This window comes from Apium graveolens, chromosome 2, assembly GCF_009905375.1.
Source record: "Apium graveolens cultivar Ventura chromosome 2, ASM990537v1, whole genome shotgun sequence".
NCBI lineage: Eukaryota > Viridiplantae > Streptophyta > Magnoliopsida > Apiales > Apiaceae > Apium > Apium graveolens.
The window spans coordinates 120,107,376-120,135,272 of NC_133648.1; the positions used below are offsets into that span (position 1 = coordinate 120,107,376).

At 38.0% G+C, this 27,897-nt stretch overlaps 1 non-coding gene across 1 annotated transcript; it reads left to right on the plus strand.

The window, feature by feature from the left end:
• Positions 1-6,046: 6,046 nt before the first annotated feature.
• LOC141710268 (small nucleolar RNA R71) lies at positions 6,047-6,153 on the plus strand. Its single transcript, XR_012570797.1, has one exon. It is a non-coding gene; the product is annotated as a small nucleolar RNA R71 (small nucleolar RNA).
• Positions 6,154-27,897: the final 21,744 nt, after the last annotated feature.

The following is a 27,897-nucleotide window of genomic DNA, read 5'->3' on the forward strand; positions in this document are numbered from 1 at the left end:
AAAAGGCCTTAGGAAAGAATGGAGTTTTCTTGGGGATGCCTTTATCAAGGTTTTCTCTGGAAAAATTAGCAATTTTGATGCCATAACTTCATCTCTTGTTAATATGCTCTATATGCTTGTTTCTGATAGGTATTTTAATTTTAGCAACTATGCTATGCTAGAATTGGGTACTAGATTAGGTAACAAAGCTAATAGATCTAATAACATCTATTATGCTAGATTCTTTATGTTATTGGCTAACCATGTTGCTGAAGGTTTGGTCATAACCAATGAGAATAATAAACTCAAGTGCTGGGCACAAGAGAAAAGAGTTCTTGCAGATTTATTGAGAATGGATCTCAACAGCAGTGTGCCATTGGTATATTTACCAATCATGAATGCACCTCAGGTAAGTGAGGTAATTGCTTCTACAACTCCTACTTCTTCCAACCCCTCTATTTCTTTATCTTCTAGTGTGGCCATGGAATCTGTGACAATGCCCCAACAGATTCCTACCAAGGTCACCAAAACTAAACTTTCAAAATCAAAGACAAAGAAAACTACCTCTGTTGTTTCTCAAAAGACAACAATTGTAACATCTACCATTAACCTTGAAGGGAGTGAACAGGGTGTGAGTGGTGAGGGGAGGGGTGAACATCAAAGAAACCCCCAGGATAAGGAAGGAGAGATAAGTGCTTCCCAAGCTAGCCAAGCCACAGTTTCTCAAAAAGCTGTGGTGGTTGAAAGGGTTACTAGCATATCCCTAGCTGCATTCTCCCAAAATGATGTAACTATTGAAAATAGTTCCCAACCAGGAACACAGAACAAACGAGGGAGGGACACTAAAGCCAAACACTCACCAACAAAAGCCTTTATTAGAAGAAAGAGAGCAAGAACCCAATCTTCTACACAGGGTGCACACACTGCACAGATACATCCATCTGTATCTATGCCTTCTCAAACTCAGTTTGATGTGGCTCCAACAAATGTGGAGTCACAGCCCCATTCTCTCACAATTAACACACATCAATCACCACACACTTCTTCACCATCTCTAGATGTGGATATGTTATTCCCATCAATTCCTGATTCTCCCTCTTTACAACTCAGGGAGGAGCCCCACTCAAATACAAGTGATCATCATCTTTTAGATGATTTGTTGGATCACCCGCAAATTCTTTCAGATGTAATTGAAGGATCTGTGTCACCAAAACTCATATCAATCTACACAGATTCAACAATTATATCACTTTCAATTTCTACTTCTTTTCCTTCTTCAACGGATATCACTCATCCGTTGACAAGTGGTTGTTCTTCAACGGATAAGCTTAACAGCAGTTATCCGTTGATACCATCAGTTTCACCTTCAACGGCTATTCCTCATCCGTTGATAGTCTCCACACACACAACTGAAACAATTCCAAGTGTAGAAGACTTGATTACTGTATAATCACTTCTAGGACTGGGGGAAGGGAGTGACAATTTGAGTGAGAGGCTGGGTTGCTCCCAGGCAAAAGGAGAGATTGAGAGCTCAAACATGCATGCTATTTTTTCCAGCATGGCAAAAGTAAGTGAGAGGAGTACCACCTTAGTAGGTGAAGGTGAGGGAGTGAGTTGTGTGAGCCAGGGGGAGCCCCTGATGCAAGAACATAGAGAAAATGAGAGAAAGGCAGGTACAACAGAAATAAGGATGGATCCAGCCATTGCTAGTGAGTCAATGATTGTGAATGATGCTGAAAAGGAAAGACAATTTCAGCAACATTACAAAGCTGTTATTGATAACATTTCCTTGGATGCTGACACTTTTACTCATCCTGTTTCAGCCTATCAATTATTGGCTGCACAGGGCAATGTGGAGGCAGAAAAGACACTACATCTAGTACATACAACAGCATCTCTTCAAAGGGACAAAGCTGCTATTAACAAGATGCCTTCAACAGCTGGTGAGTCATTTGAAGAATTTGGAGTAAATTCTGATGATGATGACTTTGTTTCTTCTGATGGAATCATGAACTTAGGGGGAGATGAAGGCCCTAGTTCTATTCCAAATCTACCTGAATGGGCCTTCACAAAGGAGTCTACAACAGGGCAATTCAATGTCTCCTTAGTCAAACAAATCAGTACTATCAAACAGGCCATTCAGAAAACTTCTCATGCTGGTACAAAGGCTATCCTTACAGCTCACTTGGACTCACTGCATCTCATGAAGTTGCAGCAAGTAAGACAGAATCTGAGTATGGATGAACTCAGAAAGGATATTGCTGACTTGAAATCCTATAATTCTGAAAAATTGGATTCAGTCATGCCCTATGGTACAATGCAGGACATTTTGTTGAGATTGAAAAAGGAATCACATACTGAAAAGAGGCTGGCCAAATTGGAAGACAGAGTTCAAGTTATTGAAGATTCTGTGGCCACCATTCTTCACAACCAACAATCTCAAACAAATCTACTTATGCAGCTGGCAAAAGCACAGGGCTTGACCCCTCTCCTTGATGATAACAAAAAGGGGGATAGTAAAAGGGAAGGGGAAGGATAGCCATCTACAAAAATCCAAATATCTAAAGTGCTAGTTCCTGCCATCACTACTTCTCCAATCATTCAAATCAAAGGAAAGCCTGATGGAATTGATTTAATCCAGCTAGCAGCAGCTGAAATTCAAGTGAAAGAGCAAAGGAGGAGAATTGATGAAAGGATGCAACAACTGTTTGGCTCTACACAAGATAAATCAATATCTGTGAAATATAGCACAAAGGTTGAACCAATCAATATGGAGCACAAGCCAGAAAGGAGAAATAAGGTTGGAGAGACTTCTTTCAAGAATCTAAAACCTATGGTTCTCAATCCCAACACTAGATCCAGCAAGGACTCCACAGAGAACCCTCTAGACTTTGCTCAGATGAAAGAAGTGGACTTCCTCTTCCAAAGCCTGATGAAGACAAAGTTTTGGGTACTAGCATCATAAAACACAAGGAGACCATGGATGAGGCAGTAAGGAGAAACATGGCTATTATCTTTAGAGAGGGAAAGAGCATATGTGTGATGCAAGGACATCCCAAATTCTCAATAGCCAAGAGGGAAGAAACCAAAAGGTTAAAGAAAGAAGCTGAAAAACTCAAGGCTGACAAAAGAGCACAAGCAAAGCTTGAACAAAAGCTAAAGTCAAGTCTAGTTGAAAATGAGAAAGGAATTGAAGTCAGGGGTGAAGACAAGATTGCAAACTTAGATGAGGTTTTTGGGAGTATATTTGGTGAAAGTATGGAGGAAAAAGAGGAATGGCAGAAGGGAAACAGAAGAAAGGCCAAGGCACATAGAAGGAGTGAAGGCAACACTGAAGAAACTAAATCTCTACCTTCCATACCTGAACCCTTTGTTGCTGATCCCACTATAAACATCCATGGTGAACCAATCATCCCAAAAGAGGAACCTATTGATTGGGACACCATCAATTTGCCTACCTTTTTAACCACTCTTCCACTACCAAAGAAACAGAAAAGAAAATCCAAATCTACACCTCCCCTAAACTCTAAGAAATTCACTCAAAAACATAAACCTAACCCTAAGCCACCCATTTCTAAAGATGATTATGTTCACATCTATGACATAAAAGAAATTTCAGACATTGAACTCTATCTGGATGAGCTGGAGGATGTAAGGGGAATTGCTGCTTACAGACAGCTACCAGAGAGATTGGTGTTCAGATACAAAGGAGCTGGGGAAAGAACATGGCCTCTCTACAGGATTCTGAATGAAGGCTACTCTACCTTGATCAGAGTCTTTTCAGCCATACAAAAGGATTCTGGCTTTACCAGGACTGCCAAGACTGAAATTCTCAACAAGATTGCCAACATAAGGAAAACTTGGAGGGAGCCCAATGCCTTGCCCAGAACCTTACTCATTCAAGAAAGGGGAACTACAATTCACAAATCACCTCATTGGTTGATGGAATTCAGAGATGATAAAGGAGTCAGAAGATTTTTTAGACTTGAAGACCAACTCAAGATTGCCAGCAATGAAACTCTCAAAGAAATGCAATCTAAGTTGGATATCAGTGATGAAGATGAAGCTGAATTCTTCAGACAACTCCAACTCCAAATTGAGGAAAATGACAAAGGGCTAGGAAAGAAAACCAGGGATCAAAGAAGAAAAAGATGATTTGCTCAGGCTAGAGGAGCATCCTTGGAAATACTGTAAATCTTCAATTACCTTCTAGTACATACACTTTTGCAGCACTTTTGAATTTCTACTTAGTTTCAGTTCATATAATTGTTAAGTGTTTTGTTATCATCAAGTTAACCTTGAATTTATGTCTACAATTCTTATAGACATAAATAGGGGGAGATTGTTAGGAATATATGTGCATTAGTTTGATGATATGTTTAACAAAACACTTAAGTAGAAATCTAGTGTTTGTAGCCTCAACGGATAAGACCATTTTGGCTATCCGTTGATGGTGTAGCTTTACTTAGAAATAAGTCTAGTGTTGTAGCACATTTCAGTCTCTGAATTTGAGATATAAATTCTTAAATATTGAGGGAAATTATAAGTCATGTTGACTACTAGAGGATATGCAGATAGGAAGGCCAATTGTAAGTATTTCATGCCTTGTAATTTTGTATAAATGAAATGGTGTCAACGGATAACTTAAAGACCTTCAACGGATGAGAAACAAAGCTTCAACGGATGTCTCTAAAGCTTCAACGGATAACATCCTTCAACGGATGAGTGCATCAACGGATAGAGCTTCAACTGCTAACACATCAACGGATAAAGCCATCAACGGATGAAGGCTTCAACGGATGTTCTGTTAAATAGCAGTTGACAAGTGGTAGTTGTACCTACAAACAGAGGCACATGGGTTGACAGAGACAACTGAGATGTGGTAGCCTATTTCAGGAATATCAGAAAAAGCAGCCGTTCTACTCTAGTATAAAGAGGCAATAGTCAACAATGCACTGGAGTAAAATGGAGAAGAAACAAGTGGAGAACTTATTTTATTATTGTACTTTTTATCTTTGTCTTCACTTGTAAACTTGGTGATATATAAACCAAGTTGCAGCTAGTAATTAGTAGAGAATTTTTCCAGAGCTGTTTAGAAAAATCTTGAGAGAAAAATTATCTAGTTTGTACTAGGACGCAGCTGTGATCAACTTCTTGAATCACAGATTTTCTGAAATACCATCTCTGGTGGAACAACAATCCACCAGAAAAGTTTTTAAGGTCTGTTGTGTTCTTTACATTAGTGTTTGAATATATATCTGTCAGTATTAGCTGAAAGCAATTTATACACTTGTTTATCTTAAACACATAGCCTTTGAAACTGCTCAAAACTTTAAAAAGTTTTGAGATTTACATTCAACCTCCCTTCTGTAAATCTCATTGTTAGTTCATTAGGAATAACAAGCAAGGCATTAGTAATTTGCCCAATTTGATTTTCAAGGTCTTAATAGAAACCGCTTGGCTCTTACACATGAGCCTCAACTCCTCCAATTCAGATTTTTCATTAGACTGTTGCAGCTGGAGTTGTTTCCTTGGTGCATATTGCGGTTGTTGAAAACCAGGGGGCTTATACTGCTTTGCTGGATACTGCTGATAAGGCTGCCGAACCGCATTCTGAGTGTTGCTCCAGCTAAGTTTAGGATGATTGTGTTTGTTAGGATGATAGGTGGCTACTACAGGTTGCTGCGACCTCTGAAAGTTGCTCACGAACTGAGCTGATTCACTAGAAATGGCACATTGATCAGTCTCATGGGCACCAACACAAAGTTCACAGACACTAGTGATCTGATTAATTCCATAATTAGATAGGAAATCCACCTTCATCGTCCAAGCCTTAAACTGAGCAGCTATCGCAGTAGCTGCATCTAACTCCAAAATTCCTGCCACCTTGCCCTGAGATAGTCTCTGAGTATGATTCTGGTATTCATTGGAAGCCATCAGTTCAATCAATTCATAAGCTTCATCGTAGCTTTTAGCCCATAAGGCTCCTCCTGATGCTGCATCAAGTATGGTTCTAGAAGTAGCACCCAAACCATTATAGAAACAGTTAATGATCATCCAGTCACGCATCCCATGATGAGGGCACTTCCTTAACATCTCCTTATATCGATCCCAAGCCTCACATAGAGATTCTCCATATTGATGAGTAAATTGAGTAAGTGCGTTTCTGATTGCAGCAGTCTTTGTTATAGGAAAGAATTTGGTTAAGAACTTCTGAGCAAGATCCTCCCATTTGGTGATAGAACCAGGTGGTAGAGAATGTAACCAGCACTTAGCTTTCTCCTGCAGAGAGAAAGCCTTAACTTAATAGCATCTTCAGAAACTCCATTGAACTTGAAAGTGTCGCAGATCTCGATGAAATCTCTAATGTGCATGTTGGGGTCTTTTGTCGGAGAACCCCCAAAATGAACTGACTTCTGTATCATCTGAATCGTGCTCGACTTGATCTCAAAGGTATTAGCCGAGATGGCTGGTCGAACAATGCTAGACTGAATATCATTGATATTCAGTTGAGAGTAGTCCATCAAAGCCTTTAGATATAGAACACACGTTAAATTACACGCAAGTATACGCGTTCGCAAGTAATATAGAATAAATTCTAGTTCGTTCCCACAGGGATAGGTTTAGGTTAATTTTAATCAATGTATCTATGCTACACCGGTATGGCTATTATCCAATGCTAAGATGAATAACAATTTGAGGTTGTTTATAACTACAATTAACTAAGAATTATACTAAAGAACATTAATTAAGAGAGTAAAGAAAGTGAAATACTATATGACACAAACATGGAATTATAAATTTATTAAATACTTCATTCAATAGCCTTTTCGTTCTTAACCTTAACATGTAATGGCGATGACACTAATCAGATAACACGAAACTGATAAACGCCAACTTTTGTTGTACGAATACCATACTATCAGACATCCATAAAAGAGATAAAAGCTGAATAGACACCAATTATGTTGAGACCCTATATGTCTATAGAATTTGACAATATAACGGTTTAATGCACAAGTTATCTATCATGATTACATAGGGCAAGTAAGATGGTTAAAATTACCTACAAATCATGCATAACAAATACATAAACCTATGCTAGCATGGCAAGTTCTAAATCCTTAAATTCACTTTCGCTTCATTTAAGATTAACACACTATCTTATAAGTTTGCGATGCTCATAAGATGAATAAGCACAACCAATACTAGGTTATCATACAATCACCACACACTAAGGCATCGAGACAAATTAACTAAAAAAATCCATAAATAAATCCGTTAGAACCCCACGATAATGATTAGCCCATAATCGGACTCATCATCAATGTGGGTTCCGATGAAAGCATGGTATAATAAATGTAGTTTTTATACTTAAATAAAACCAAGTACGAACAAGAGTAAAGGTTCACGAATAAGAAAACTAGCATCCAAAGTTACAACTTAAAATAAATAATCACAAGAATAAACTAGATCTTCTTCACCTTGGTTGAATTGTGCTCTACGGTCTTCTTACGCCTTTTCCTTAAGCTCTGGTATGTCTTGTTATTAAAAACGAACATAAGTTATGTATATATAGCAGCCCATACAGAGTAGAAGTCCAACGGATCAAAATTCCAGAAGAAACATGATTTTATTTCCCCGACCTAGTGTAACGCCTGGGAAATTACGCTTGTATTATATCATATTTATAATAAATTACGTGTTTTAATCAGTCATTTATGTGTAATTAGCTATAAACCCTAATTGTTACATGCTATGTGTATTCAATATTGTCTGGGTATTTTTCAGATATTTTATTTTGCATTTACAGCTTTCGTATCAAAAGTTATAAGCCCCGAACTATGATTTTATAGCTGATATTTCAAATAAAATAATGGGCTTTATTTTTCATCAAATGGCCTGTACCATCGTGTTATTCTGAACATCTAGATAATTTATAAATTTTCTTGTTTCGTGAAAAATGACTTTTCCGGGCCTCACTAGGTGTCAAAAACCCCACAAAAATCATATTGTTGTTTTTATAAAATTATAGGACTTTCATATATACCATTTCTTTTCATTTTTGAATTATTCACAATTTTTGGGAATTTTTGGCATATATATATTGCATATATAAAATATTTAAAAATTAAATTTTAATACTAAAAACTTATAAAATTAGGGGCCAATTAATTTTATTAGATGTATAATTAGGGTTGTTAGGTCACACAACACTGTAGAAGGGGGTTGAATACAGTGTTTATACAATCAAATCGATTTAACACAAGTGTGTAACAAAGATCAAGTATATTGAATAAACTCTGTTACAATAAGAACTGTTGTTCTCTCTCAGTGATGAACAAATATCACTAAGAGCTGCTAGGTTACAATGTATAATCTTCTCAATAATGATAACACATATAGTGTAAACCCTAAGTCTCTGTTTATATAGGACACAGTTACAAGATAACTTCTTATTGATATTGAATATAATTTTGTCTCCTAAAATGTATCAATCAGATATCTTCTACAAGTCTTCTAGTCTTCTAACTCTTTCCATGCATATCTTCTTTTGTTTTAGTCTCGATCTTCTACTGTAAATCAGCTTCCTTCCTTATCTGTAAGTCTTCCCGCACTTAAGTTCTGATATGACCTTAAGTTCTGATATTAATTTTTGACTTCCAGTAAGTCCTGATTCCAGTAAGTCCTGATATGTCCTGTTTGTTAAGATCTGAAAACTAAACATGAATCATATTAGACATGACATCTCAAATATATGTAACAAGGGCCTTAATTTTAATTAGGGGTATTATTTTTACTACTATAGATAGCCTAATTTTTAGTAATTAATTATAATTTAATCATAAAAATTTAGAAAATTGGCCGAAAATCCCCAAATTTCCAGAAATTAGGGTTTGAAGTTCTTGGAAATCAAAGTCGATTTGAACGTGATTCTATGCACCAAATCTTTCATGTAAGTAGTCAATTTGAAGCTTATTGAATCTAGTTTTCATTTCTGTAATCGATTTAGTTGTTGGATTAGTCGAATTTGAACTTGTTATTTTTGGCTTTTATGTTGAATTCGGGTTTCATGATTGGTTAATTGTTTGATGATTTCGTTGACGGGGATGAGTAGATCATCGTTTTCGCAATCGATTGGCACCAGATTCGTCAATCTGAATCCAAAATGATATTTGACAAAGCTTGATATCAGCCTTTCTTCTTTAATCCTCAGGACTTGAGAGAGTGCAGTCTTGACTTTCTTCATATCTTCATCTTGACTCCCAATCTGGTAGATTGCAGTCCTTAAAGCAGATATATGGTTTCTTTCTAAACCATCATTCAGTCTTATTACCCTAGGATGAGAAGAATCTTCATTGTAGCACAACCATTTCTCATTTAGTAACACTTCAAGCTTAGCAGAATTCTTCTTCATAGGAATCTCACTTCCATCATCTTCAACAATATTAGGAATGAATTCTGTAACTATTGAACCGGAAATTCTTGCTTTATCTCTGATGGTCTTCAATATGAAGTTTGACCATCTCCTGGTAATATCAAACTTTACCTCTAAAAGGTAATAAAAGAATTGAAGTTCTTTCAGTGATTTGTTTAACACATCTGATATCGACATCTGATATGTTCTTCCATCTTCAAGAAATAAAATCAGATTTTCCTTGACATTGTGCTTGTCATGAGCATCCAGTACCACTTGATCAGAGATAACCTTATCAAGGTATTTCTGTGTAACATCTTCAAGAGGTCTGTCAGTCAATAGAAATGGATCTCTAGTAAGCACTTCAACTCCTATTTTTATCTTAGCTTCATCAGAACCTAGCCCTGCTCTGTCTCTTGCTTCTCTGGCTTTCAATCCAACATTCATGAAATAAGATAACAATTGGATTTTCTTTGGATCTGATGGTTTGACATTTTTCCACAGAAGTTTCTTTTTGTCAGCTACTTTCATTTTGTCTAAATCAACTTGAGCACTGTCAGAGGTTGATGTCTTGATGACTTTATCAGAACTTGCTGTTTCTGGTGTAGATTGCACTTCTTCACTCTGAACAACTTGAGCCTTGTCAGAGGTTGTTTTTGATTCTTCAAAAATCTTCTTTCTTTTCAGAGTTTGAACATCTTCATCTTCAGCAAGAATATCATCAGTAACTTGAACCATTTTGCACACTGGCTTTATCAGGATTTGAGGAATTTTCATCTCCAGTGGCTTGATTGGTTCATCAACTTTTCCTTTCCCTTTGTCTTTGTGATCAATCTCAGATTGTGATCTTGTTTTGGGCTTTGATGTCTCAATATTTGACTTCTCCTTGATCACAATGCCTTTTACCTTAGGCCTTGGAGGTTTCTTTGCAACATAAGCTTTTGGCTTTAGATTTTTCTTTTCAGCTTTAAATCTAGATTCTTCCTCTTTGAGATTTTCTAAATCCATTCCTGGATTATGCTTCAGAAACAATCTTCTAGCAATTTCCTCATCAAGTGTCTGAATCTTGGGATCCTTATAGTAGACAATAGTCTGCTTTCCCTTTAGCTTCAGAGTTTGCATGAACTTTTGAGAATCTTGACTTCCATCTTATATCAAAACATCAGGTTTTGTCATCAGACTTTGCTCATAAGAACTTGATATCAGATTTTGAGTTTCAGTACATGCTATCAGATTTTGAGTTTGAGCAGCTTCAGAACTTGTCTTCTTTTGAGTAGAAGATTTGCTTTCTTCAGTAATTAGTTTCCTTGAAGAAACCTTTCTGCTCTGCCCTTTACTTTGAACTTTACCTCTACCCTTGCTAGGGTTTCCCTGGTCATCAGCTCATCATCTTTCTTCTTCAGTATTTGATCATTAGAGCATTTGGAATTAATTATCTTCTCTCCCTTTTTTGGCATCATCTGATAGTAGAAGTGAGAGAAGAAGTTCAACTGAAGATTGGATTTCATCCAATTGAGCCTGTTGAGAAGCTTGATTAGCCAGGACCTCATAGATTTGGGCCTGTTGCTTCTCTTAAGCTTTCTCAATTGCTTCTACTTTCTCAAGTGTAACTCAGGATATGTCGATTCAAATTCAACATTTGTTTGTCAAATCATCACAAATTATTAGTAACCACAATTTTAATCAAAACATTCATCAAGAAATACAGTTCAAGTAGATGAAGTAAAGATTTACAGGCTTCAATGAAAACATTCACATGTACATAATGCGAGATAAACAAAGACTAAATCTTACAATCAAAAGAAATTTCATTAAAATATCAAAATATTACATTTTATGAAATTTGTAGATTACATGCAAAAGATTACAAGATAATCCTAGTCTAAGATGGTGAACATTAACAGCCTTGGTCTAAGAAGGAAAGCTATCGATTAGTTCCTCCTGCTGCTGACAACTAGCACTGCAAGATGAATGATCTGTTCTTGTTAAAGAAGAGCCTCTCTTCATTCTTCTTCCAAGCGATCAAGATGGAGTTGATAGTCCATCTCAAAGAACGAGAGATTTGTCCGAACCTCTTGTGGAACCAAGTTCCTTATCTCATCAGGAATGGCAGTGACGTGCCATTCCTGTTCCCAGTCACCACAACTAAACTCGACATTGAAGTTTTCATAGTTCATAAACATGTTTACAAGAACCATTTTTATGAAGAAGGAAAATAGTGAGAATTAAAAGAGAGAGAATGATTTTGTGTGAGAATAGAAGATGATATGTCGGTTAAATAGCCAATGGAATATCAAGGGACTAGAGGACTAATTAATGATTAAGTGTAGAGTTAACTTAATGAGCGTCTCCATAGATCGATGTATAATTATTTAGGCAATATGTGAAAAGTTAATAGTTAAAGCAGGAGTAAATGGGCACGGGAAATAAATAATAATTACTGTGCACATGCAGTTTTTTAAGACAAACACGTTTACCACTAACCTAAATGATTATGACTATTTTTATCTCACCTAATTATATTCTGATTAAATATGACCGTTACAGTATTTGTCACAAATAAGTCAAGTAAATAAATAATGCCACATAAGCATCAGAGTTTCCATCAGGATTTAATATCATAACTTGACTATTATCAGATTTTAACAGTCATCAGAACATGGCTTCTGTACTCAAAAAGTGAATGTCTTTTTCTGTGATTCTTCATACAAATACTGACTTGTTTCTTCAGAGTTTAATCATCAGAACTTGTCCTCAGAATTTAAGCAAATGACACTTAACTGTTTGTCAAAAACAATTTAATCACCACGGTAATTTTCATCATTCATATGGAGTGAGAGTGTGTGCATTTAGCAGAATACCAGATAAAGATTAAAGTCTGATAAACTTCAGTACATCTTAGAAATAAGGCATAACTAAGAAAAATGCTTAAAATCTGTTATTAATAATGAAGTCTACTATAAAATGAATTTATGCAAAAGTCCACCTCAACTGTTTGTGCTCATTTTATGCATCTTTTAAAATTCCTTTTTACAGTGGCTTCTCAGTGTAAGTGAGTCACAACTGCTATCAGAATTTATGCTATTATCAGAGTATTTCTCCAGTAATCAGAGAATGTGAAAAGTCACCAAGAAAAATTTATTTACTTTTCTAATGCATATTACTTAATACCAACAATGCACTTGGGTCTTCCCTTCTACATATTTACTCTAGATCTCAAAGGAGTACCCGACATTAATTTTCTTTTCTTTTCTTTAGATAAGTGAGGCTTATTAGCATTTAGTTTATCCTTAAGATTTACTGGCATCAGAATTTGACAGATAAGAAGCAAGAATCTAGTTTGTGACTTAGTATTAAGATACACAAAGTAAATTTGACTAAGCTCAAAATCAGAATTTGCTTGTGTTAATGAATTTCCATATAAACAACTAATTCAAACATGGGATTTGTAGTATGTTAAAGACTACTAGGTCAGCATCTAACACAGTTATCCTTATTGGATTGAATAGTCACAGAACATTCAAATCACTATCAGAGTATATAGATCCACATCAGATAACAATCAGCATTTAATGTATTTCAATTTAATTACATATTACATGAAGATAAGACAATCTGTAAACACTGATCATAAAGTCTGATGCATGAGAACATAAACTAAGCATATTTAGAGAAAGAACCTGAAACCATTCCAATTTTATTTACCAATCTTGTAAAAGTAGATTCACAGAGTGGTTTTGTGAAGATATCTGCTAGTTGTTGATATGTTGGAACAAAATGCAACTCCACTGTACCTTCCATCACATGTTCCCTTATGAAATGGTACTAATGCTGATGTGCTTTATCATTGAGTGTTGTACAGAATTACCTGTCATATCAATAGCACTTTGATTATTATTGTAAATAGGTATTTTAGAAAATTCTAACCCATAATCCAGTAACTGATTCTTCATCCAAAGAATCTATGCACAACAGCTTCCTACAACAATATATTCTGCTTCTGCAGTTGATGTGGAAATTGATTTATGTTTCTTGCTAAACCAAAAAAATAATCCGCCTCCAAGAAATTGGCAGCTTCCACTAGAGCTTTTCCTGTCTATTTTGCATCCTGCAAAATCTGCAACTGAGTAACCTATTAGCTTAAAATCTGATTCTCTAGGATACCACAATCCTAGATCAGCTGTACCCTTGAGGTACTTGAAAATTCTTTTCACAGCTATTAGATGAGGTTCTCTTGGATCAGCCTGAAATCTTGCACAAAGACAGGTAGCATACATGATATTAGTTCTACTTGCAGTTAAATAGATTAAAGAGCTAATCATACCTCTGTAGTTAGTAATATCTACTGATGAACCGGGATCTTTATATAGCTTGGTTGTAGTGGCCAAGGGAGTGGATGCAGTTGAAAAGTCTTGTATTCCAAATTTCTTCAGTAAATTTCTGGTGTACTTGGATTGACAGATAAAAGTACCTTCTTCATTTTACTTGACTTGAAGTCCCAGAAAATAACTAAGTTCTCCCATCATACTCATTTGATATCTTGACTGCATTCGCTTTGCAAACCTTTCACAGAGTTTGACATTTGTAGAACCAAATATTATATCATTAACATATCTGTACCAAAAGTAAGTCCTTTCCATGGTTGAGGTAGAACAGTGTTTTATCAATTGTACCTCTGTGACATCCACTTTCCAGAAGGAATTGAGCTAAAGTCTCATACCATGCTCTAGGAGCTTGCTTAAGGCCATAAAGTGCTTTGTCAAGCCTGTAGACATGATTTGGAAATTTTATATCTACAAAGCCTGGTGGTTGTTCCACATAAACCTCTTCTTCCAATTCTCCATTGAGAAAAACACTTTTCACATCCATTTGAAAGACTTTAAACTTTTTGTGAGCAGCATAAGCCAAAAAGATTCTTATGGCTTCCAATCTAGCAACTGGTGCAAATATTTCATCATAATCAATACCCTCCTGTTGAGAGTAGCCTTTAGCAACCAGCCTTGCTTTGTTCCTCGTAATTATGCCATTACTATTAGTTTTATTTCTGAACACCCACTTGTGCTAACAACTGATCTGTTCTTTGGTCTTGGCACTAGGGTCCAGACTTTATTTCTTTCAAATTCATTTAACTCTTCCTACATTGCTTGCACCCAATCAGCATCTTGAAGAGCTTCTTCCACTTTCTTTGGTTCAGTCTGAGATAGAAAAGAATGATAGAGACATTCATTTGATGTTGCAATTCTAGTTCTGACACCTGCTTCAGGATCTCCAATTATTAAGTCAGATGTATGTGATTTGGTCAACTTCCTTGCAGATGGAAGTTGATTTCTAGAACTAGATCCTCCCCCATGATCCATGCTATCTCCATCAGCATTTCTGATGCTCCCCCTATAGTTATGCTCTCTGGGACTTCAGAATTTGAGTTAGATTCTTCAGGAGTTGAAGAATCAGAGTTTCCAGAATTATCAGAATTTGGCTCATCAGAACTTGATGAATCAGAACTTGAAAAGTGAGTGACAGGTTCTAATGCTTCTTGAGAGTCTTAAGTTGTGGTAGGATCTTCAGCTTGCTCCACCTGGACAGGTGCATTTTCCTTTGGAGTTGTTACCACAGTTTCAATGACATCAGAACTTAACCCGTCAGAACTTACAGGATCAGAGTTTAAGTCATCAGAATTTACAGTATCATAGTTTAAATCTTCATTTTCAAATCTCAGCTGATCACGATCATTGAAATCTTCAAGTCCAGTAATCTTCTTATCATCAAAAGATACATTGATAGATTCCATGACAACCCTTGTTCTTAAATTTTAGACTCTAAAGGCTTTTGTGGAAAGTGGATATCCAACAAAAATTCCTTCATCAGCTTTTAGATCAAATTTTGACAGCTGTTCAGGATGAGTCTTAAGAACAAAACACTTATACATGAAAGTATTTCAGAATTGGTTTCTTTTTCTTCATCATCTCATATAGTGTTTTTCCATGCTTGTTTGTGAGTGTAGCATTCTGTGTAAAACAAGCAGTCTGCACAACTTCAGCCCAAAAGTAGGTTGGTAGCTTTGCTTCATCAAGCATAGTTCATGCAGCTTCAATGAGAGTCTTGTTCTTTCTTTCTACAACTCCATTTTGCCGTGGAGTTCCAGGTGCAGAAAATTCCTGTTTGATTCCATGCTCTTTGCAGAACTCTTCCATGATTGAATTCTTGAACTCAGTGCCATTATCACTTCTTATAATTTTAACAGAATCTTTGACCAACTTATCCAACTGTCTGACATGATCAGTTAGAGTAGATGCAGTTTCATTTTTCTTGTGCAAGAAATACACCCAAGTGTATCTTGTGAACTCATCCACTATAACCATAACATATTTCTTCTTTGCAATAGTCATGACATTGACTGGACTAAATAGATCAACATGTATTAGATGATATGGCTCAAGAATTGAAAATTCAGTTTTGCTCTTGAATGAAGATTTTCTTTGTTTTGCCTTTTGACAAGAATCACAAAGGCCATCAGGAGCAAATACTGATTTTGGCAGTCCTCTCACAAGATCTTTCTGTTAGGTCACACATACTGTAGAAGGGGGTTGAATACAGTGTTTACTACAATCAAATCGAATATAAGAACTCAAGTAACAGAAAACAGATTTTATTCAACACAATAAACTCTGTTACAATATGGAACTGTCCTCTCTCAGTGATGAACAAATTATCACGAGAGCTGTTAGGGTTATAATGAATAATAGCTTCGATTAAGATAACACTTATAATGTAAACCCTATGTCTGTGTTTATATACTACACAGTTACAAGATAATTTTCTAATTGTTATGGAATATAATTCTGCTTCCTAAAATATATCAACTAGTTATCTTTTCTTCCAAGTATTCTAGTCTTAATAGAAATCTTTCTTCATGCATATTTCTTTCTATCTTAGTCTCGATCTTCTTTCCTTTCAATCAGCCGCCTGCCTTATCTGAAAGTCACCCTAAGTCCTGATATTATCTCCTGATAAATATTGTAACACCCCCAGATCCGGGGTCGGGGATCCGGGTTGTCACGGTCTTTCTTTCCACAATATCACTTCACTTAATTAATAATAAATAACCTCATACTGTGACCCCACACTAACACACACCACAACCCGTTATAGTCTCAGAGATGAAATTAAAATAAGTACAAGTCTTTGAATCCACAATTTAAAATTATTACAACCCAAAATGATTACTTGATAATTTACAGTTAATTGCCATTATCTGCCACAAGTTATAATTATACATAATTTGATTCTCAAAAGTAGATGGTCTAAACTACAATGGATCTACCTCTGCAGCTATAGCAGCTACAATATCAGCGGGAAGACGCGGGACGCTTCCCACGCGCTTGCGCTGGGTCTGCTGGAGTCTGGCCATCTCTCCTAACTGTTGTTGTGTGATGAAGAAATAAAGCAAGAGTGAGCCTTACAGCTCGCAAGATAATATGTATAATGATAACAATAATATAAGTATCTAAATGGATACTTAATAGCATCTCTATCATATGCAAGATAATTACTTGCTAGATATAAGTAAAAACAAGGAATGAAGTTACCAATACTTCCCCACACTTATATCATTTATAAAGCTACTTGAACTATCACCGTTCAAAGTATTATAAGATTCACGAGGTCATCTTATAGATGAGACCACAAATAAAACTTGAAAATATTTGATCTTTGAAATATTTTGAAAAGAGATGAAGTTACGAGATACTTCATTCAATGGATACACCAATAAAAATGTTTGACCCTGTCAATGCTTCGGCAACCACCCATTAGTAGCCTTTCGATCGAAATGCTACGGGTAGTGTTGCAGAATTATCCAAATGGATGATGAACTCATTACGGGAGTTTACCGCGCCAGGAAGACCACTTACGATGATCAGTCGTAGTAGTACAACCCCACCATTTTCTACATGTAGAGGAGAACCTGTCGGATTTACTTGTCAACCGAACACTGAACTCCTAAGGAATGGACCGCCTTAGCGGAACTTCCAGGCCATTTGGGCCAATATAATAAGGCTGGGCCGGCGCTACTCGACCACTTACGCCACTCCTAGTTCAGATGAAATCCATGACTCTGAAACGTAAAGCTCGTTTCCCCCTTTCCCCAAGTAGAAACTTGTTGATACGGCTCCACCAAGAAGTCGTACCTAGTTGGAAAGGAAAACTCACCGATATTTCCCAGGCGATGCCTGTTAATGGATTAACTTGTTCCAAGAATTTTACTTCCCGAATATTGGGTAAGTAATCAAAAACTCTTTTACCAAGACAGCAACCTTGTTGCGAATATAAAACACACCACCGAGCCGGATCCCCCAGGTTTTGAGCGAGTATTTAAATCCCCTTTTTAAAAGGAAGATCTTAAATATAAAAATAGTTTTGGGATCCGCTCTAACTTTTGAAAATCATTTTAAAGACTCGAAAACACTTTAAAGAGTGTTTGGAGTAAAACTGATTTAATGAAGTAAATCAGTCCCCAGAATATTTAGAAAATGTCTGAATATTATTATTTAAATAATATTCCCATAAAAAAATAATCTTTATAAAATAATTGAAGTAGAAGTATTAAAACTTATACTTGAAACGAGTATTAAATAACCAAAGATATACTTATATGAAAGTATTATCTTTATTTGAATAATCGAAAATAAGTTTGATTATTAACACCTTATTCTTTAATAAAATAAAGAATATATTTCAGCAAATAATCAGAGTCATAGATCCTCAAATGAATATTCAAATAATATTCAATAAATAATATAAAAGGAGTCATAAGTCCTCGAATGAATATTCAAATGATATTCAATAAATAATATAAAAGGAGTCATAAGTCCTCGAATGAATATTCAAATAATATTCAATAAATAATATAAAAGGAGTCATAAGTCCTCGAATAATATTCGAAATAATATTCAATAATAAAATAAAGTTTAAAGTTATCGAATAAACCTTATTCGATTAATAGTTTTGAAAACTATGACCATATATATATATATAAATATATATATATATATATCCATATCCATATATACAAAATCTACTCGGGATCCTCGACTCCCGGTTTTAGAAAATATTTTCACCTTTGAGTCCCTATACTAAGGGTATATGCAAGATACAACTATCCTTTAGCATAGGTATTATCAGATAAACCAACAGATATATATCTCAAGAATATAAAACAGGCATGCATATATACCATATCACATGCTACAATATATCGCAACATTTGCTAAATAACAATCATGCAATATCACAAGATAATGCATAAACATACATTTACATCACAACAACAGTGTATCGGATAGAATACTTGCCTGAGCGACTTGGGGGTGAGAAAGGCTCGGGACGAGTCTGGTAACCTATAAACAACAAGTAAGTTGGAATTAAACCAAAATCACTTGTAAATCTATACTTTAACTAACTTAGACTCTAACGCTTGTTTTGCGCTCACCGATTCGCTTAAGTCACTCGGGTACCCTCGGCTCCATCATTTTTAATAATTTAATCTTTATGAGTTTTAAAGCGATTCCTTCGCGAATGACTTACCAACTGCCTAACACACTTACCATAAATGTGTCACACATTAATTAACCCTTTTTGGTCTTTAACCTATGTTTCAAAGTAAGGCGAGGGAAAAAGTTTCGTTCGCGAAACGCCGTTACTTGAAACGGTCGTTTCTCTTAAACCGTAAATCGGAATCGAACGAACTACATATCAAAACGAAGCTCGTAACATGAGCTATCTAAACATGGCAGTGGTCATAATTTAGCAGGGGGTTCTCGGGTCCTAATGCTATGCACAAAAACAGTCCAAAGAAAATCGGACGTTACGACGGCTATGTTTACGTGATTTCCAAATTTTAACCCATTCACAAACAACCCAAATCAACCTCAAATCCAACATACAACCATCCTCCATCCTTATCACATCATAACAACCCCAACCAATTCAATTTAACCATTCATACTTATGCTTAAACTTTACTTTAATCATTCTTAAGTTTCTTTAAATCAAAACCACAAAATTACCATTTCATTTCACTACCATTCCAAATCTCAAACTCTAATCATAACAACAACTACAATAACATCCTACTCATCAAAATCACCTTATAATATATATGAACCTAGGGTTTGAAAATGGTATACCTTCCTTGAAGTGGTGGGTTGAGCTAGGAAGCCTTAAGAAGCTTGGATCTTCAAGAAAAACAAGAAAAAGTTCAAGTTAAAAACTTGAAAACACTATTCATTGTCTTCTTCATTGATTAAATGGAGAAGCTAGAGAAAGAATTAATGGCTTAAACTCATGATATAGCCATAACTAAGCATAAAGATGGTTAGGGAATTTTCTTACCAATTAAGGATGCTTGGATCTTGATTTTGAGAATTTTAGCTTTGAAAAAAAGTGAAAAGCCGAGAGCTAGGTGATGAACAAATGCCTTGGCTGATTTTTTGATTTTTGATGAAATGATTTTCTAGCTTGGTTGGCTTGGTTTTGTTTTTAATTTAGCAAATTACTACCTTGCCCTTGAATTTGTGTGGTCCTTAATCAACCACACCTCCCTTCTTCCCATGTCATGCTTACCTCATCCTCATGATGTCATCCTTCCTTCCTTGTCTTCTTTCTATTGGTTGGATGACATCACTCCCATTAATCCCTTTGATTAGCTTCCTAATCGTTTGCCTAATGACCGCTGATCTGTTGTACGGTTCGCTTAACTTTCGTTCTCGTTTATCGTTTGAAGGATCATACCCGGGATCTTATTACTTAGGTTCCCTTAACCTTTCTCAATACATTATATTCCTTTTTATGATCCTCTATTATAATCCTTTAGTTTAAATCCTTTTTATCCTGTTACCTTATACTCAATTCTCTCCGTATCTTGTGGATTTCCGGGAAAAACCAAAGTGTTCGGAATTGGATTCTGACGATATTTACATACACTTATATACTTCATAGAGTACTAATAAAATCCCAGAATATCCATAACAGAACCCCTATATAGTGTGGCGTGAAAAGTTTTCTCATTCAGCTAAAACACTATTCACAAGGGTTACAAAAAGTTGAAAAATTTTGGGGTTATTACAGTCTCCCCTCCTTAAAAGGATTCCGTCCCGGAATCAAACAGAAAACAATTGGGGGTACTTTTCTAGCATTGCGCTCTCTAGTTCCCAAGTCGATTCTTCCACATTATGATTCTGCCATAGTACTCTGACTAGCTTGATCACTTTGTTCCGAAGCACCTGCTCCTTCGTATCCATAATCCTTACTGGCTTCTCCACGTAAGTTAGATCTGGCTGCATATCCACCTGCTCGTACTCCACTATGTGCCTGGCATCCCGATGATATCTCCTTAGCATTGACACATGGAACACATTATGAACTTGTTGCAAATTAGGGGGTAGGGCTAGCTCGTAAGCTAACTTTCCAATCCGTCTTAATATCTCAAAAGGTCCAATGTATCTTGGGCTTAGTTTTCCTTTCTTTCCGAACCTCATTAATCCCTTCCAAGGGGATACTTTCAACAGTACTAAGTCCCCTACTTCATATTCCTTGTCCTTTCGGGCTAGGTCTGCATATTTCTTCTGTCTGTCTTGGGCTGCTACAAGTCGCCCTCTGATAAGATCCACTATATCTTTGGTCCTTTGGACCACTTCGGGTCCGAGCATCTTCCGCTCTCCTACTTCATCCCAGTATAAGGGAGATCGACACCTTCTTCCGTACAAGGCCTCATAAGGCGGCATCCCGATTCTAGCATGAAAGCTATTGTTATAAGAAAACTCGATCAACGGCAGGTGATCATCCCAACTTCCTTTAAGGTCTATTGCACAGACTCTCAACATATCCTCTAGTGTCTGGATGGTCCTTTCACTCTGTCCATCCGTCTGGGGATGGTACGCGGTACTCATATTTAACTTGGTCCCCGCACATTCCTGAAAGCTCCTCCAAAATCTGGAGTTGAACCTAGGGTCTCGGTCTGAGACAATGGACGCTGGGACTCTATGTCGTGTCACTATTTCCTTAAGGTAAATGTCCACCAGTCTATCGACTGTGTATCTCTCATTGATAGGAATGAAATGAGCTGACTTTGTCAATCGGTCTATAATTACCCAAATGGCATCGTGATTGGCTTTTGTCCTTGGCAAGCCTACAACAAAATCCATCGCTATCTGTTCCCATTTCCATTCGGGAATCTCCAGGGGTCGCAAAAGTCCACTGGGTCTCTGGTGCTCTGCCTTTACTCTTTGGCAAGTCAAACACTTGTTTACCCATTCTGCTACGTCCCTCTTCATGTTGGGCCACCAGTAATATTCCTTCAAATCCCTATACATCTTGGTACTTCCCGGGTGAATGGAATACCTTGAACTATGGCTTTCATCCAAAATCTCATCTTTGAGTTCTTGAACATTCGGAACCCAAATTCGGTAGGAATACCTCATTATCCCTTTATCATCTTTCTCAGTATGGATCTCCTCTCCAGTCATTGACTTTCTGTCTTCATTCATTATTTTCTCTTGGCACAATCTGATCTTTTCCAATAATTCTGGCTGCATTGAGATCTCAAAAAGCTTTTCAGTTCCGGTTCCGGTTACCTTTACCTCTATTTCCATTTTCTCAAAATCCCTTATCAACTCTTCCGAGGTCGTTATCATTCTGAGTCTTTCCTTTCTACTAAGGGCATCAGCCACCACATTGGCTTTCCCTGGATGATAGAGAATCTCACAATCATAGTCCTTGATTAGTTCTAGCCATCTCCTCTGGCGCATGTTGAGCTCTTTCTGCGTAAATATGTACTTGAGGCTCTTATGGTCTGTGAAAATCTCGCACTTCTCTCCATACAAGTAGTGCCTCCAAATTTTTAAAGCAAATACTATTGCCGCGAGCTCAAGGTCATGAGTAGGATATCTAACCTCGTATTCCTTCAGTTGTCTCGACGCATACGCAATGACTTTACCGTGCTGCATAAGCACACATCCTAATCCTTTGTGCGATGCGTCACTATATATCACAAAATCTCCTTTTCCATCCGGCAATGCCAATACCGGAGCCGTTATCAACCTTTTCTTTAATTCCTGAAAACTGTTCTCGCATTTCTCCGTCCATTCAAACTTCTCTGTCTTACGAGTAAGTCGTGTCAAAGGGGCTGCGATCTTCGCAAAGTCCTGCACAAATCTACGATAGTAGCCGGCCAATCCTATGAAACTCCTTACCTCTGTGGGTGTGGTTGGCCTTTCCCAATTTGAGACCGCCTCTATCTTGGAGGGGTCGACCAATACTCCTTCTTTATTGATCACATGTCCTAAAAACTGTACTTTATTCCGCCAAAATTCACACTTCGAGAATTTGGCATATAACTGCTCCTCTCTGAGTATTCCTAGAGCTATCCTCAAATGCTCTGCATGTTCTGCCTCAGTCCTTGAGTAGATCAAAATATCATCGATAAAAACTATCACACACTTGTCCAAGTACTTCTTAAATACTCTATTCATTAAATCCATGAAAGCTGCTGGGGCGTTGGTTAATCCAAAGGACATTACCAAGAACTCATAATGCCCATACCTGGTACGGAACGCTGTCTTGGAAATATCTTCGGGTTTAATCTTTAGTTGGTGATATCCAGTTCTCAGGTCAATCTTGGAAAAATAAACAGCATCCTTTAGCTGGTCGAACAGATCGTCTATTCTAGGCAATGGGTACCTGTTCTTTATGGTTAGCTTGTTCAACTCTCGATAGTCTATGCACAACCTCATGCTCCCATCTTTCTTCTTAACAAATAAAACTGGTGCTCCCCACGGAGACACACTGGGTCTTATCATACCCTTATCTAAGAGTTCCTGCAATTGGATAGCTAATTCCTTCATTTCTAACGGGGCTAACCGGTAAGGTGCTTTTGAAACTGGCGCCGTCCCTGGGGCCAACTCAATAGCAAATTCAATCACTCTATCGGGTGGTAATCCCGGAAGGTCTTGGGGGAATACATCTTCAAATTCGTTGACTACTGGAATATCTTGTAAGTTGGGCACCTCCTTCTGCGTGTCCACCACATAGGCTAGGTAAGCCTCACTTCCTTTTCGTAGCATCCTTTTGGCCTGGGCCATAGTCAAAAATTTCTGCGTCTGCCTCTTTCCTCTAAATATAACTTCTTTCTTCCCTGGGACATTTAACTTAACTTTCTTCCCTTTACAGTCTATCTGAGCATCGTTGCTAGATAGCCAGTCCATTCCCAAAATCACATCAAACTCCCCTAATTTAAAAGGAATCAGATCAACACTGAAAGATTGCTCCCCTATGCCTATCTCACAGGCGGGGTGAATCTGGTTAACATGAATAATTTCATGATTGGCTATTTCTACTTGTAAGGGTTCTATCAAGGGTTTAGCCTTAAGTCTTAACTTACGCGCAAAGTCCCTTGATATAAAAGATTTAGTTGCTCCCGAATCAAATAAAACATTTGCACTGACTGAATTTAGAGAAAGGGTACCTGCTATCACATCTGAATCTTTCATAGCATCCTGGACTGTCATGTTGAAAGTCCTCGCAGTAGGTGGCTTATTAGAAGCAGCCCTGCTTGCTCCCGAAGCTGCTGGTTTGTTCATTGGGCATTCTCTCTTCCAATGACCTGGGCGTCCGCACTGATGACAAGTGGTGGTTGGAATGACGGCAGGGGCTGACGAAGGGCATTTGTGAGAATAGTGGCCCACTTGCCCACACTTAAAGCAGGTTACTGGCTTTCCTTTACACTCCCCAGTGTGATTCCTTCCACATGTGTTACAGGCTGGCAATGGGGGTCGAGACTGGTTGGAATAGGACATTCTTGACTTCTGGCCGCCCTGGCTCACACTCACACTCATTGGTCGCTTAAACCCAGTGTTCCTTCCTGGCAGGGACACTGCTCCTCGATTAAATCTAGTTGGGAAGCTCCTTCCTGCGGAACCTCCACCCATGCTCATACTTTTCCTCTTTATTCCTTTCTTCTCTCTTTCCTTCTGCATCTGTTCACTTCCGACTTCTACAATCGTTGCCTTTTGCACCAGAGTGGCATAGTCCGTAAGCTCAAGGATTGCCACCCTATTCTGAATCCATGGTTTCAGTCCCTGCTGAAACCTCCTAGCTTTCTTTTCCTCAGTGCTCACAAACTCCGGCACAAACCTTGATAATTCAGTAAATTTCGCTTCGTACTCTGCTACAGACAAATCATTCTGCTTTAGCTCCAAGAACTTGAGCTCCATCTGGTTTTCCATAAACCTCGGGAAATACTTTCCCAGAAACAACTGACTAAATCTCTCCCAGGTTATAATAGCATCTGTCTCCATGTTTTTCTTGGCCTCCCACCAGTAGTTAGCTTCTCCTTTCAGAAGGTAGGTAGCAAATACAGTTTTCTGTGCCTCATCGATACTCAAAATCTCAAAAGATTTCTCCATTTCCTTTAACCATGCCCTTGCCTCAACTGGGTCGGCTGATCCGTGGAACTCAGGGGGCTTAAGGGACTTAAAAGCCCTGAAAGAGTTTGCCACTGCATTGTTACTTCCTTGAGGGGGTGGGTTGGGTTGACGTTCCAAATTCTGTCTTAGGAGTTGCATGAACTGGCTCATGGGATCCATGCCTGGGTTTGGTAGTGGTTGCTCAACCTCGGTTTCTCCTTCTTCAGCCTCTATCTCAAATCCCTCAACATCATATGTTTCCTCTTCCTCTTCATACAGGGAGTCATCCTGTTCCACATAATCCTCATCTTCCTCTTCACTGTGTTCTTGGTTTCTATTGTCCTGATTATGGCTTCCCTGGTCCTCAGACCCAGGGTTCGCCCTAGTTCCAATCTTTCTTGGCGGCATGATTCTGATAATAATAAAAACAATTATTGGGAAAAATTCAACGTTAGGTCACAATCATATACAACATTGTGCCTTGCACAGCTCTTATAATGGGGAGAACGTATATCGCAATTCTATTATTTTAAGAAAGTTCTAATACGAAGTGCAGTAATAATAATAATAAAACAGTGATCCCGTCACTATGGAACTGAACTGAAAGGAAACAAATATATACATAATGCGAGAATACATAGTTTGATCTGGTCAAAAGTACAACAGTGCTACAGTCATCTGTCCCAAAAGTGATACACAAGAGTCTATCTGTCTAGTCAGAAAAAGGGATGCTATATACAAGTCAACTATCCCGGAAAATTGGCTCTTACTAAGGCCTCGGCTAACTAGACAACTAGACTATTCCATCCTCAATCCTGAATCACACACCGGAACGGGTCAGCTCCCAAACCCTTTCCATCGCACGACGGAAGATATAGTCGGCCTGCCGCCTGGAGATCCTACCATGCCTGTCCCCCTGGAGAGATCTGAGTCTCGCTCAGGACGTGAGCTCTATCCCCGTAAGCTCCCTCCTAAGGATCGGGGTATAGAAGCCCTGGTCTCATAAGCTCGGGTACGCCTACCCGCCCTCTCTGCATCCAACTCCCTCCTGGCCTCATCCAGTCGGGCCTCGGCAACAGCCACTCGGGTCCTCAAAACATCCTGAACATATCCATGAGCTAACGAAGACTGTCTCTGGGCAGGGTCAAGAGGTGGTGAATCCGGAGCCGCTGAGGGTGCCTCCTCGGTCTGCCTAGGCTCGGAAGTATGGGTCTCTGAGCTGTCATCATCAGGAATCCAAGATAGTGGTGGAGGGGTAGGGGCTCTGACCACCGGAAGTGTGGGTAAAGGGATACCATCATACACTACCATAGGTCCAACACACTCCTCAGCTACTGGGACCTCATCCGGGTCCTCCTCATCTGAAATAGCAATGACCTCCGTCTCTGACTCCTCTGAGGGGTCCTCCTCATCCTCCTCCATCTCAGGCTCCTCCTGATCCTCAACATCTAGCAGTGCCTCATCATGCTCACGCTCGTACATCTCAGGGTCCTCCATCTCAGGCGCCTACACATTAAACGAGCTAAGTTACTATCATGATACTTATAAGGGTTCCCGTAAGGGTTTTAGCTGTCAGTACTACTTTAAGTAGTCCGACCATGAACTTGGCAAGAGTTCTTATTATCTTTGTGAGTTTATTATTTTATCGTCGCATCATCTCTGAGGTTTATAACGCTTAGCTCTGATACCATTTCTGTAACACCCCCAGATCCGGGGTCGGGGATCCGGGTTGTCACGGTCTTTCTTTCCACAATATCACTTCACTTAATTAATAATAAATAACCTCATACTGTGACCCCACACTAACACACACCACAACCCGTTATAGTCTCAGAGATGAAATTAAAATAAGTACAAGTCTTTGAATCCACAATTTAAAATTATTACAACCCAAAATGATTACTTGATAATTTACAGTTAATTGCCATTATCTGCCACAAGTTATAATTATACATAATTTGATTCTCAAAAGTAGATGGTCTAAACTACAATGGATCTACCTCTGCAGCTATAGCAGCTACAATATCAGCGGGAAGACGCGGGACGCTTCCCACGCGCTTGCGCTGGGTCTGCTGGAGTCTGGCCATCTCTCCTAACTGTTGTTGTGTGATGAAGAAATAAAGCAAGAGTGAGCCTTACAGCTCGCAAGATAATATGTATAGTGATAACAATAATATAAGTATCTAAATGGATACTTAATAGCATCTCTATCATATGCAAGATAATTACTTGCTAGATATAAGTAAAAAACAAGGAATGAAGTTACCAATACTTCCCCACACTTATATCATTTATAAAGCTACTTGAACTATCACCGTTCAAAGTATTATAAGATTCACGAGGTCATCTTATAGATGAGACCACAAATAAAACTTGAAAATATTTGATCTTTGAAATATTTTGAAAAGAGATGAAGTTACGAGATACTTCATTCAATGGATACACCAATAAAAATGTTTGACCCTGTCAATGCTTCGGCAACCACCCATTAGTAGCCTTTCGATCGAAATGCTACGGGTAGTGTTGCAGAATTATCCAAATGGATGATGAACTCATTACGGGAGTTTACCGCGCCAGGAAGACCACTTACGATGATCAGTCGTAGTAGTACAACCCCACCATTTTCTACATGTAGAGGAGAACCTGTCGGATTTACTTGTCAACCGAACACTGAACTCCTAAGGAATGGACCGCCTTAGCGGAACTTCCAGGCCATTTGGGCCAATATAATAAGGCTGGGCCGGCGCTACTCGACCACTTACGCCACTCCTAGTTCAGATGAAATCCATGACTCTGAAACGTAAAGCTCGTTTCCCCCTTTCCCCAAGTAGAAACTTGTTGATACGGCTCCACCAAGAAGTCGTACCTAGTTGGAAAGGAAAACTCACCGATATTTCCCAGGCGATGCCTGTTAATGGATTAACTTGTTCCAAGAATTTTACTTCCCGAATATTGGGTAAGTAATCAAAAACTCTTTTACCAAGACAGCAACCTTGTTGCGAATATAAAACACACCACCGAGCCGGATCCCCCAGGTTTTGA